Source organism: Gasterosteus aculeatus, chromosome 7 (genome assembly GCF_964276395.1).
Source record: "Gasterosteus aculeatus chromosome 7, fGasAcu3.hap1.1, whole genome shotgun sequence".
NCBI classification, from domain to species: Eukaryota; Metazoa; Chordata; class Actinopteri; order Perciformes; family Gasterosteidae; genus Gasterosteus; species Gasterosteus aculeatus.
In genome coordinates, this window is record NC_135694.1 from 7,839,336 (window position 1) to 7,852,329 (window position 12,994).

The 12,994-nt window shown below is 44.1% G+C and overlaps 1 long non-coding RNA gene across 1 annotated transcript in view; it reads right to left on the reverse strand.

Annotated features, from left to right (window-relative positions):
- LOC144410317 (uncharacterized) overlaps positions 1-12,994 on the reverse strand; it is a 62,561-nt gene that overhangs the window by 48,501 nt on the left and 1,066 nt on the right. The gene's annotated exons all lie outside the window — the stretch shown is intronic.

The window sequence follows — 12,994 nt, forward strand, 5'->3', positions numbered from 1 at the left end:
TTCTTGGCGAAAACTAGGAGCCGTGCCAGCAGCCGGTCTGAAACGAGCTTGGATTTCAATGCGCACACAACGACGCGCTCAGCGGCCAAACAAGCTACCAGACCTAACTGACGTATTCAATATTTTACGACATCAATATTGAGCCAAACCTGACCTGCTTCATCTCTGCGGAAGTGTAGAGTTCCAGAAGCTTCTAATGGCTGGAGCGAGTGCAGGTAAAAATCACAGCGAGGTAGACAATACCGAACATTATAAGTCACACCGCTCACTGGCGAGAAAACGCACTGACAAATCTTCCATTTTCAGGACCTCGACATTTTGTCACAGCTGATTAAACTGTGTACCAGTTACCATAATCGCAGCGTGCTATACAGAGACGGCAAAACTCTCAAAGGAAGCGCTGTTTTCATCGACCATTTAATGTGGCCTCCAAAGGCATTTATATCATTTATCACTCTGGAGCTTCATAGCAAACTATTTTGCTGACACGGCACGCTGAAAAAAAACTTCCCTTTTTTTCTTAAAAAACTGTTTCCGAGGCCTGTTTGATGAGGGATCCATAATAGCAGGGCACGCAGAGGCTGCGCCACTTAAAAAACACCGCCAATCTGTTTTTGTTTGTCATTGCTGCTTAATTTCGGTCACTTTTTTATCTCACCCAGTCGATAAATCAAGTAAATGGCTTTAGAGCCTAAACAGCTTGCTTCCCCATGCTCCTCTCATTGACTGCGGAGAAGCCTTTTGAGCAGGATGAAGAGGCGGCTGGACAGAGCAGAGGAGGGGGCCCCGTCGGTAGAGGAAGGGATAAATCCCTACGAGTCAGAGATTGCTTGTAAAAGGCCGCTTTGCTCCCGCTGCTAATCAAACAGCTAGACAGGCCTTCTATGCAGTGGCCGTTTGGGGCAGAGAACCCCCATCAATTAGAGAATATTTTTGCAATGTCCACTTCTGAGCCATCATAGCAAGCATTGGGGGGGGGGGGGGGCGCATTTTAAGAGTGCAGCAGGGGGAAGGAAATAAGAAATCCTGGCGGTCTGGGTGTGGACAGCAACACAAAAAGGCGATTTGAGGGAACAATTATTAGGCCGCACCGGACTCGACGGGTTTGCGGGCACGTGGGAAATTCTTCAGCACATGGCAATTAAACACGGGTGGGTTGGAAAGGGCCTTGAACGTGACCCAATTTTGACATCAAGCGGTGGCAAAGCGGCGCCTGCATGAGGTTTTCGGTGACTTTTGCGTAACCTGTCTTTGCCTCATTTAAAACGTATTACCCTTCTGTTTCGGCCTCTGTAATGTGGACGTAAAACTCAAAATGCCATTACAAGTTTCCTGCAGATGGATGTGATTTTATTTTTCCCCGATTTTCTCCCATTTATAGTTTTATTAATATTTGTATGACAACCAGAGGGTTAATTGTACAGGAACAAAATCACATGGATTACATCTTATGAGCACATAAAAACACTGTATATTGTCCAGTTGACCTCAGTTGGAAGGTTTGCTTAAAGCATACATTTGTATGATGGCTCACCAAAGAAATAATCTGAGTAAAATTTAAGACAAATTTGTCTTGGACTTTTCCTTTTCATTATCTCTTAAGCCACCTCTTTCCGCATTGGTTTAGTCCCAGAGAGCATTTTTCTTTAAACTTAACTTTGTTCAACACCAAAAGAAATATTGGATTACATAAAAGAACTAAATTCTTTCCTCAGTTTGACATTTTTTCTACGTTAAGGGAAAAATACGTCTCAAATTGACACCAGATCTAGCGAGGTATTAGAAGTCTTGGTGCAAATGAGGGAAGCCGTTTCTCCACTTCCTCCCGTGTTGACTTTGGCCCCGGCACGCTAATCCGAGAACAGGCCTGAGGGGAGCACTCTACCTAGACTGGAGTGTCAGCAAACTATAAAGAAATGTAGTGCGAATACATTTGTATTCTCTCGTAAGCCATCGAGCGTTGCCACTTTGCACTTTGCAACACACCTTAGCCTGTCAGTGTGCAAGTCTTACAAGCCGCTACGTGACCACAAATAAAAACAAACCCAAAAACCTGTCAAATATTGAACCGCCGATCTCCATCCAGCTCAACAAATATAATGAATGAACGTGCACAGCCTACACAGGCTACTTCAAAATGAATGCATTCAGCAAAGCCTGCTAAAAATTATGTCCAAAGTTTGCACCCTAAAATTCTGCAGCCCTGACCTCGGTCAGCCCTGCGCCTCGGGCACCACCTCTCAGCGACCAGCCCAAACACAAGGGGGACCCAAAAACTGTAAAGGGATGGGATGAGTTTCAGGCATCTTGACTCCATGATCCTCCATGTTCCTTAATATTGCTATAACAACTATATAATTTTCATTCAACTCAGCAGCACAGTCCCATCCTACAGCTGGCTTCGGGGCTGGTAAGATGTAGATTTATGGGTGTGACATTCACAAGCTAGAGTGCCTTAACTCTTTTGGGACCGTGTATTTCCTTGGTTCAAATCTTGAGTTACGTCGTGTTATTCCCCGTTCTCACTCAAACGAACCCTACACCCGTGTGTTATTGGGACCCGACGTTTGCAGTAATGCACATGCTTCTGCCAACTGACCTCCACCTCAATAAGTGACTCCCAAGTTCATAGGTGGGTTAGCGAGTAGGGCATAAATAACTTCCTTAAGAATAACAAGTACGCCGTTGAGTCCATTACGTTGGGGAACCGGCTGCAAAACCTGAACGTGTGCAAGACTTTCCCTCTCATTCATTATATCACATGAAAGCGAAAAGGCATGTTGAAGCTGACGGCAACTGCACGCCGAGGCTGAAATCCAAGAGTCAATTTGGGTGCAGCGTGTTTGCAAAGTGTTCTATACTCCTTAAATTGATATTACACATGCTTTGGCAGTGAGGGAAAATTGAACTAATCTGGTCACCATCTCTCGCTAGGCATAAGATACTGTGGCGAGTTCAAACTACCAACCATGCCAAGCTGCATTTAACCAGCTAAAATGCACGTCATGTAAAGTCGCGTTTCTTCCCTGTAATTACTTTCCTATGGCTACTAAAAAGGGCAGTGGCAGCAGAGGCAGCGAGGATTCTGGGACGGTAATTTGTTTTGAAGGTCAAGGGCATGGTGATGGATTCCTGCGCATCTTTCGCTGTTCGGCACCAAGAACGAGATAATCTCTGCCTGAACGGTTCAAATGACTCATGCAGAGTCTTATCCGGTCACCTGCAACCTTTTCCTTTTATCAAAAATGGACAATTAGCATTGACCTTGACAACAAACACCTGTAGATCAAGTCGTAAACACCCAGTGGTGTCGGTCAGTATTCCCACCAACTCTGGTTATTTTACTCCTCTGCTGCTACTGCTGCTTCCGACTATCCACTAGTCCGTACACAACCAGTTGTTATAAGACAATAAACGTTTACGGTGCATTCAGAGTTAAGGAACCGGGGTGGCTGAAATTAAGCAACTGACTATACTAGAGCGTACTACTTAGCATAGAACAACCAAATATACTTGGATACTACTATAGATTTCAACACCTCCAGTCAGTCATACGCTTAGGATTCCCGGCATGTGTTGAATTTATCCGGCGCATGCTCCACCTGGAGCGCCCTGCAGCTGACACAGCAGGTGGTAAGTGTAATGCTCTGCAGGAAATAAATGGCCTTTCCTCCTCAAGCCAGCATACAGACACTGACAATCACGTTGACAAGTTAACCTTGTAACTCAGTGGCAACTACACCACGAGTTGGGAAGCACTTGAGATAGTAGCACAGCTCATTCCAGGTGGCTCCTTAACCTGGATGAAGACTTGCAGGATGTCGTGTTGACTGGTACGGAGTGAAACCAGATAGCCAACCGAGGACAACCAATTTCAACGTCTATATAGCAGCGCATTATCACCATTACATTACGTTCGTCGGCAGATGGTTCCACCTAAAAAGATCACATTTCTCTCCATGATTAATGGATCCACTACTCTGAACCGAAAGTACACTGTCAGCAACTATATGCTCGATGCTAAATGTAAGCTACGGCAGCGCTACTGGATAGATCCAACGAAACCGACATGACCCAAATGTCTAGAGAAGAAATAACATGTATGTTTTCACAGGAGAAGATACGGGTCACCGCCTGAGAAATTAATATAAATGAATCCTTTCATGTCAGTAGTAGAATGTGGAACCCTTTAATGGCAACTTTGCTGACTCTTTTTGTTTCTGCGTCATTTGGATGTCACATTCCGCATTTATTATCATTATACTGTTATGTTTGCAAAGAAAATGTAGAACATATGTATGAGGAGTTCTGATTTACAATCCCGTAACATTTCCTCTCAGTATGCCCGAGTCATTAAAATCTCATACACAGCAGTGCATGAATTCCCAAAAACAAGTCATCGACCTCAGAGTGAGCAGCATGAATCCAGATGAATGGCATCATTAACTGAAATAATCCGTCTTTAGTAGTGGGCTCTAGAACAAGGGAAAACGCGCTTAACTTTAAATCGGTAGAAGTATTTCAATTCTTCTGACCACCAGTATCTACGGACTACACACACACACACACACACACAAACACACACACATTTGAATTGGCTACACCTGTCGAGCTTTCGGTTTAAGCGACAATGACAACGGTGGCAGTTTCACTATATGGTAATATTTAACGTTCTTTGATTTACCACATGTAAAAGCTGTTCTCTCATCTACCATTACTTTCAAATCCAAAGAGCCATATTCTTAGTTGACGTCATCATTTCTGGGGTTATTAGATTAGAAAGAAATACATCCAAAAAAACGTTTTAGGTCAAAGCGAAACATACTGTAAAAAAGCACTAACAGATCTAAGCTGTGTATGATTTTTAAGTGTGTGTATGACTTGTATGTAGCAATTACATGTATATTTAAGGCCCTTTTTCAAAGGATTGAAATAATAAAAAGATATAAAAAGATTTAGGTCATAAAAAAAAGGCAGCATTTTGAAATTGAGACCGTTTTATCACCAGCTATACTGCAAGTTTTTGTAGAAATATAACGTCACAGCCGAAAAACTGTTTTAATCTATTTCTCTCAATTTCAGTTGAAGAAAATCAGGCCAACCTCCCCACCTCCCGCCCAAGTCTTGAAATATTCAACATCACAAAGAAGAGTCGTGCTCAGTCCAGCTACTGCTGCTAATCTAGGATTTCACAATCATTGTTTGGGTAAATGATTTCATATATTATCCCCTCCACAACTATACACACAGTGGCCACTTATATGTTCAATATATTCATAAATAGTTCTCACGATTCAAACCGGTCCACAATAGAACAAGCGAATGACATTCGTAGTCGAGCGCAGTTGACGGAAGGTATTATGCCAAAGGGTCCCCGACGAAAGATAGAAATAAGACAACCTGTTTCCAGACAGCCATACGGGGCATCGGCTCCATTCATCAAGCTGTCGAAAATTACAATTTAACAAGCCGTCTAGCCTGCCTCGGCCGTATCAAATGACGGCTCAATTAAATTAAAGTGCATATAGGGTTGTCTGTCTCAGCGCTTGGTTTCTCGGGCCTTAGCTGTGGCTTACACAGCTGTTTCTACCCTCCTCTTCATCAGATACAAGGGGAGGGGCCCCTGGAAGCGAGAGCGTCTGTGCTGCGACCAGACCATGAGGCAACTCTCTGCATATCAATTCATCTTCACTCACATGCATGTACGTTCCCAGGTATGTTAGATTGGCAACCTTCCACTTCCCCGGGCACTGCATGGTTTGTTTAAACTAAAAGGCCTAATTGCTTGTCCTCGATTAATTGCCCGCCAAAGGGGGGGAATCAAAATATGTATTCATTAATTCTGGAGGAAAATACCTAAGAAAAAAGTAAAAGGCTTGATTAGTAAACCACATCACACTGTTAACATCACGGCTTGTTGAGCAAATTGAACATGACGCTCTTCAATCCATTTATTTCGTGCGTTGGCTCCCTTAATTCAGAAAATTCAATTTATCAAACCACAATATAAAAAGGAAAACTTTTCCACTTGTAATAGAACACGTTTCCAACGCAGCAATGAAGGACAGTCACGCAGGATTGCATGTTGCCGTGGTGCCGCCTCCACACGTGCGTGCGCGAGTGAGTGAGTGAGTGGCCTCCCACGCGGGTGTGCACGTGTGTGATCCAGTTGCGGGTGTGCGCCGGCGCGTTTGCGGGTGCACACAGGCTCAAGTGGTTGCTTTATTGCCGTCTTAGACCCAAAGCATGACTCGTATTTCATATCACGTTTGGCACAGCTTCGAGAACCAGGACAAAAACGGTTTGTGTCCTTTCTATCTGGCAGGATATTAATTGTACATGATTCCCCTTTGTTCAATGTATGCATCAACCACCATGACAACTTCCTATACCAGGTGAATAAATGTTGCACGGTGAGAAGTGGGGCACTGAACAAGCCCGCAACGTCTCAAGCAAGACTTCTTGAACCGGAAAACTGGAAAGGACAGGGAGGGGAGAGCAAGAGGGTCCCATTCACTGACAAACACCATGGACACCAACAGTCTGACCCAACCATTTGGAACGTTTGGCTCTCTTTGATTCCAACATGTTGGTGGCGCCCCAAGGGAGCCTGGGAACATACATCATCTGGCCAGCCGCTGAGCGAGCCGCGCTTGACTCCATCACTTTTTCCACTTTGAGAAATGTCCCGCTGTCTTTGGATCGCTTGAGGGATTGCCGGCTTGTTTTTGCTGAGATTAAACGGTTTGAAAATTGAAAAGAGGGCACAGCAGAAATGTTAGCGGCAATACATGTTTGGCAACCGCCGCGAATAAATACTCCGCGAGGATGACTGCCAGTGCTGCGTCAGGATTCAGACTGATATATATTGCTTCAAACCCTGAACGTTAAACAGAAGTCGATACTAGATTGGGGACAAAATGTGTGCCAAACGGTCCCCCAGCACTCGAGGATTTGACAGTGGGACGGCCCTAAACCATGTGTGACATCGGGATTAGGCCTGTGAGCCCTCTAAGAACCCTTTCCGGAAGTCTACAGTTCTGCAGACTTCGCTCAAGGGAATTGCCCACAATTCATAGCAAAGTGACGTTGGCACATTACATTTGCTTAGAAACACGAAAAGGAATGGAACAGATGTATAATATAGATATAGCGCAAAAAAACATAACTAGATTAGGTTTAAAAGTGTAAAATATATATGCATGGATATTTTAAGTGTTTTGTGATTGAACTTTATAAAGAAAACTAATTTCTTTATGGCCCAATCAATACGAGAGCTGGTGCCTGGTTTAGTTATCACATATTGGGATGTGATCATCTGTAGAAGGAAGCCATTTCTCATTTTCACTTCAGAGTATTGATTGTGTGCATTGTGAAAACATATGTTTCAGTAACATAATACACGTTTGAATTCGATGCATCATGAAGGTTTGCCTTAAAGTTAATACTATTCTGTTGGGGTTGTTAAATTCTAATCCTTTGGAGGGTCTGGACTCTTTAAAGACATGAAATACAAGTTTCCATCCCGCTCTTCAATAAAAGGAAAAACTATTTCCCTGCAATCCCTCGTGGGTTTCGACCTAAATGTAAAATTCCTTGGCGTCAAGGTGAGCTGCTCTTGAACTTAAGAATTGATCATAAAATGAAGCCGCTGTACGCTAACGCTTCACTCGGACCGATTTGAATCAAAGTCAATGATGCATACACACATTTCGAATATACTGACACTGCAAACCCCATCCATGCATTGTTTTTCACGGCAAGACCAAATTAACCATAGTTTGCATGTCAGGCGCACGTTGGCATAATTACACCTTCCTGCCATGCCATGTCCCAACGCTTTCTTTTTACACACACACACACACACACACACACACACACACACACACACACACACACACACACACACACACACACACACACACACACACACACACACACACCAGTCCGTTTTGTTTTGTAGTGCCTGTTTCTATTAGGCTGATGGAGTACAGAGCAGCAGCATCTGTGCCCCTAACCCCCATCCTCCATGTCTGCTCGGGCTGAGTGGCCTGGGGCACAAAGCCACAGGCAGTAGGGTGGGGAGGGGGGTTTGGGAGAGCATGTGGGCCGCGCCTCAGGGGTTCCTAGTTCTCTTTGCCTGTGTTGAACCCAAAATTTCCATTGCAGGGGTGAATGCTGGCATCGTGGTACTTCACTGCTGATTTGAAACGGATGACAGACCCTGGAAAATCCCTCTCATATTGAAAAAGAATGAAATAAGTGTAAGAAAAATTGAAAAAAAAACAGGGGGCGTAATTGTGTTGTAAATGAAACAGGGCAGAATGTAGATTGACAGCACGCCAAAAGTGCTTTACACATGTATATTTATTTCTGAATTATTATACACCAAATGTTTCAGTGGTGAACCTTTAATAAAATAAGCTGGTTAAAGAAACATAATACGTTAAGAAGTACTCTGGGGTTTTCTCTGTTTGAATGGCTATTTTTTCCTTCTGCAGTTTAATTCCTACATATTTTACATTGATGTTCACTAGCTGGCCCCTGCAGGTCAGTGGCATACTGTGAAACCACGGGCAGATGTGCATCCCTCCACCCACACAAGAGCAAGAAAAGGACAGGAGCACAGGAAAGCAGCTCCGTAGTGCTACTAGAGGTCCACGACGTCACAAGGAACCCTTCAGATGAGACATTCACTGGCCTTGGAAGTCAACCAGTATCAAAAGTATCACCATCTTGAACACAAGACCAGCTGTTTCACAAGGGTGTCTCATCGGAAGAAGTCCCCCCTTGTCTGTTTGTCTCTTTGAATATTGGGAAGGGGGGGGGGGTTAGCGTGTGGGCTCAGGGAGGGTGAACTTAAGCCATCACAAAAGGAGACTTCAGTACAACTTTGAGTCCAGTGTCAGAGGACACCCAGCAGATGAGGCGGAGAGTTTGTGAGCCCTCTTTTGTGTTGGATTTTGCCACCCAGCTCTGACAGAGAAGCACCGGATACTGAGAGAAAGGGCAACTGACAGCAGTGGGTTCCCCCTTTGCACTGCAGGTTACAGGGTGCTGGAAGGGAGGGTGATATTGTATTACCCTCAGCATAAAATGAACCTTAACAAGAAAAGGTGCGGACACTCAAACATCCATTGACAAAAAACTAAACCGCACTAGAGTCATTTTTGCTCCAACTCCGTTTGGATCTCGTCGGCCAACTGCTTTGAGGATGCAAAATCTGCAATCAAACCGAAGGGGGGAAAAAAATATTCATTCCCTGACGAACGCAGCCTATTTTTGGAGCAAACGCATGTCAAATAAAAACAGGAGACAACTATTTTATTCATTTGTGGGGTGTGCCGTTATGTCGTGGTGATGGAAACCCATTCATTTAATAAGTCCTAACCGTAGACGAAGCCAAGACAGGATCTCCAAGCCTCCTAAGTTACATTATTCCACACAAATGCCGATGGGAGGATCACCGCCAGGAAATATTCAATGACACATGAGAGGAACCACTCGGTACGAGCATTTGATTCTGTTCCACTCCCGGCCCGAGGTTGTCAAACTCCCAGCGGAGTGCTGTTGTCCATCCATCCATCCCAGCTCATAGAAAAGCGCCGTCCACTCACAGCATCGCCGCAGGTTAATGCACAGTGAAAGGGGGGGAAAAAAGAAAGTGTGCCACCCTTTCAAAACCCACAATCAAACTCATTACCAGTGCTTTCAACTGGCATGCCTCATCATCTTCCATTAAAAACACGCTGTGTCAAAAAACGTATAAAGAGACCATCTGTGCTACTTCCAGCAGCGTGCACTCTATAATAAACCTTTGAGAATTGAACATTCGAGAAAATGCATCTGATGATTCAATAGTGATAAATCCCATCATGCTAATATATTGGGACTGCTTCAAAAACCAGAGCTGAATGACTCATTATTCACCGGCTGGAGAGCATTAAGCTCATGATTTACATGTAGATACCATTTTAAGCAATATAACCGCAATCAAAATCCTAATTGCCCATTCGCCGTTGCCTCCGGGCAACGCTTCCCAGGCCGCAGCGTTCGTCTCTCCAGGCCTCACGAAAGGCAGCTTAACCAGAGTCACATAAGCAAAAGCAGCTGGCCGCAGTAGCTACCTGGATGTCTGCTTAGCTTTACCTAGCACTCAGTAATTACACGGCCATTAGGGCACCTCCCAGCACCAAACCACACAGAGGGCGAAATTTAAAAAGCTGTCACTGATTAATTACCAGTTGCCCACTGAGTTGAGGCTATTTTGGGGGGGGGGGGATTGGCACAACTGTAACTGTATCAGGCCACTGGGATTGCACACTTTGTCCGCCGGAAAGGGGGGGGAAGTGGAGGCCAGCGTTGACACAACGGGTTGAAAAGAAGTGATTAGGTGGGAGAATTCTGAGGGCTGTGTGTAAATGTGCCACCCGAAGTGAATCTAATCTCAACCTGACAAACCAAACCAGACAAATATTGCTTGGAGGGGGGGGGGGGGGGGGGGGGGGGGCTATAGAGGAGGGGAGTTTGAGATGTATAGCCAGGATACTTGGTCCCTTTCGCTTGAACCAATCACAGCTATAGCACAGTGTGAGTGAGTGACCACTCACAAGCTAACACCCGAATGGCCAATGGCAGCAGTACCTGGCACTGTTAGCATGAAAAAGGACCACAAAAATTAAGCTCCACCTTCACTAATCAGGAACAAATACAGCATGCTTTAAATTCACAAAGGGCTTTGTCTCATTAAGATGGTGCAAACATCCTGAGATTCAGAAGCAACCGATAAAACATCCTGAAGCTATACGGACCATTGCTCTGTCTTTGCAAACCACTCCATCTTCTTTGACAGCAATAAAGTAAAGGCTGTGAAAAGCACATTACAGTCCTCCTCAGAAAAAAAAGAAGCCCCATCTGAGCCACGGGCTGTCTCGTAGATAGAAGGGAGGATAACTTTTGAGTGAATCCATTCAGCATTCAAATAAAAGAGTTTGGGCTAAAAGGGGCTTACTCCGCATTAACGAAGTAAACTGCATGTGTAATACAACATTGCAATATTAAAAGACACAGACTGTTTAAAAGTATGCGCTTGATGTACTGTTATGTGACCAGAGTTATAAATAATTAAAAAAACTGGACATGAAAAAAATAAATGTAATCACATCCGAGAGTGCCAGCTTCATTCGACGGAACTCGGTGCCGCCTCGGCTTCTGGGGACGCCACGCTTCATTCGACGTGTAATGTGTTCATGGTTATATTTCCGCCCTGTTCAGTTGTGTGGTGGGAGAGAATAAATAGCAGACATACAATATGGATTGAGAACAGAGAGCAGCATGATTGTGAGAGCCTCATTATGGTCAATACTTCCAGTACGTGTCGCAATTGATAAACCACTTGAAAAAAGTTTTAAAAAATGTGGATTTCAGATTTGCGGATTAATACTTTCACCAGCCCTGTTTCTTCTTTCAACGAGGTCCGATTTTGATAGATGTTAAGATCCTTTTAAGGCATTACTGCAATGAATCTGTTGGATAATCTTTTTGTCCCATCCCCCCGACAGAGAGGTCAGAGGTGAAGGTCAACGACAGAGCGATCTCCGGCTTCAGTACAGATTCAGCATCCTGCCCCAAGGACACTCCAATCCTCAAGGACGAATTCTTTCCAACACCTGGATTGTCCATCCAAAAGTCCACGAGAGCTCCTCTGAACAATGTCACAACCATGACCTCTCTAGAGGGGTCACATACAGCATGTTCACACTCTGCATTACATTCCCAGCTGGAGTTTACTGAAGTTGTGATACGGCCAGATCCCTCCGCATTGGACTTTGACAAGTTGTAAAAAAAACAGCAGCCTTCCCAACACAAGCACAATGCTCTGCTACTGAATTTTCATTCACAAAAAAGGTAATATGATACTTTATATTCTGATTAGAGAGACTCATTTCGTCCAGATTAAGAGGGTCTGGGGATTCTGAAAACTTTTGGTATTCTTACATCTGATGCTTGTCAGTGACTATGGAGATATTTTTGAGGAGTTGGAATATTTCATATAAAAATTAAAATACTAATGAGCAAACGCTTCAAGTATACATCTGGCGGAATTCTAATGAAATTCTCATATACTTATATTTCTAAAAGTAAACCGTTTCTCCAAGATGTCAGCTTGTAATCAGGTAAAAATTCCCATTTTGAGCCCTGCATATTTCATCCAATGGGTTTATTTAGGATGTTAATAAATCCATAAAGAAACACTAAATTATTCAGGTTATCCGACAAATGCCGGATTTCCATGGTTCCATATTGTAGTTAATTGACCAGCAACAAATTGAAAAAACATTTAATTAACAATTAATTGATATTCAAGACTTAATATAACTGATGGAACTGAACTTTATTTATGGATTTGTTGACATTTCTGACTGCCCTTTACTTTACACAATGCATTCTAGCCTATGGAGATGGCAGAAAACACCTGCAGGGTAATTTCATTCACAACGTTTATTTTTCCTCATTCTCACGGTCAACGTGTATTGAGGAGCAGCGGTGTGACGTCACTCGATGACGCACAGCATACACGCAATGGAAAGGTTTAAATATCAGGAGAGAAAGCGGGACGCCACAGCCCGAATTGCGCAGCCTCCCCGATCCAACATCCTTGAGAGACCCTGAAGAATAAGAAGCTCGACTCCATCCTAAAAAATGATCAGAACGCGAGCCCCGACTGAAGAAAGTAACGTTTCCATCTACTGGCGGCAAACGTGAACTTCAACACCCCCGAAAGGACCCGTGAGCAGACAACACCAGTCAAACAACCTCTCAGCACTTCTATGTATAGACTGCCTGTTAAATGCATTTCTTTCTGCTAAGTGTGAGGGACCGTCAGCTGTCTGCTGTCTTCACGCCCCCCCAATATCCCCCCAAACCATCAACACTCTGCAGGCCGTCATGAAGTAAACTAAAGACCTGTTCGGAAAGCTCCCATTCAAAACCC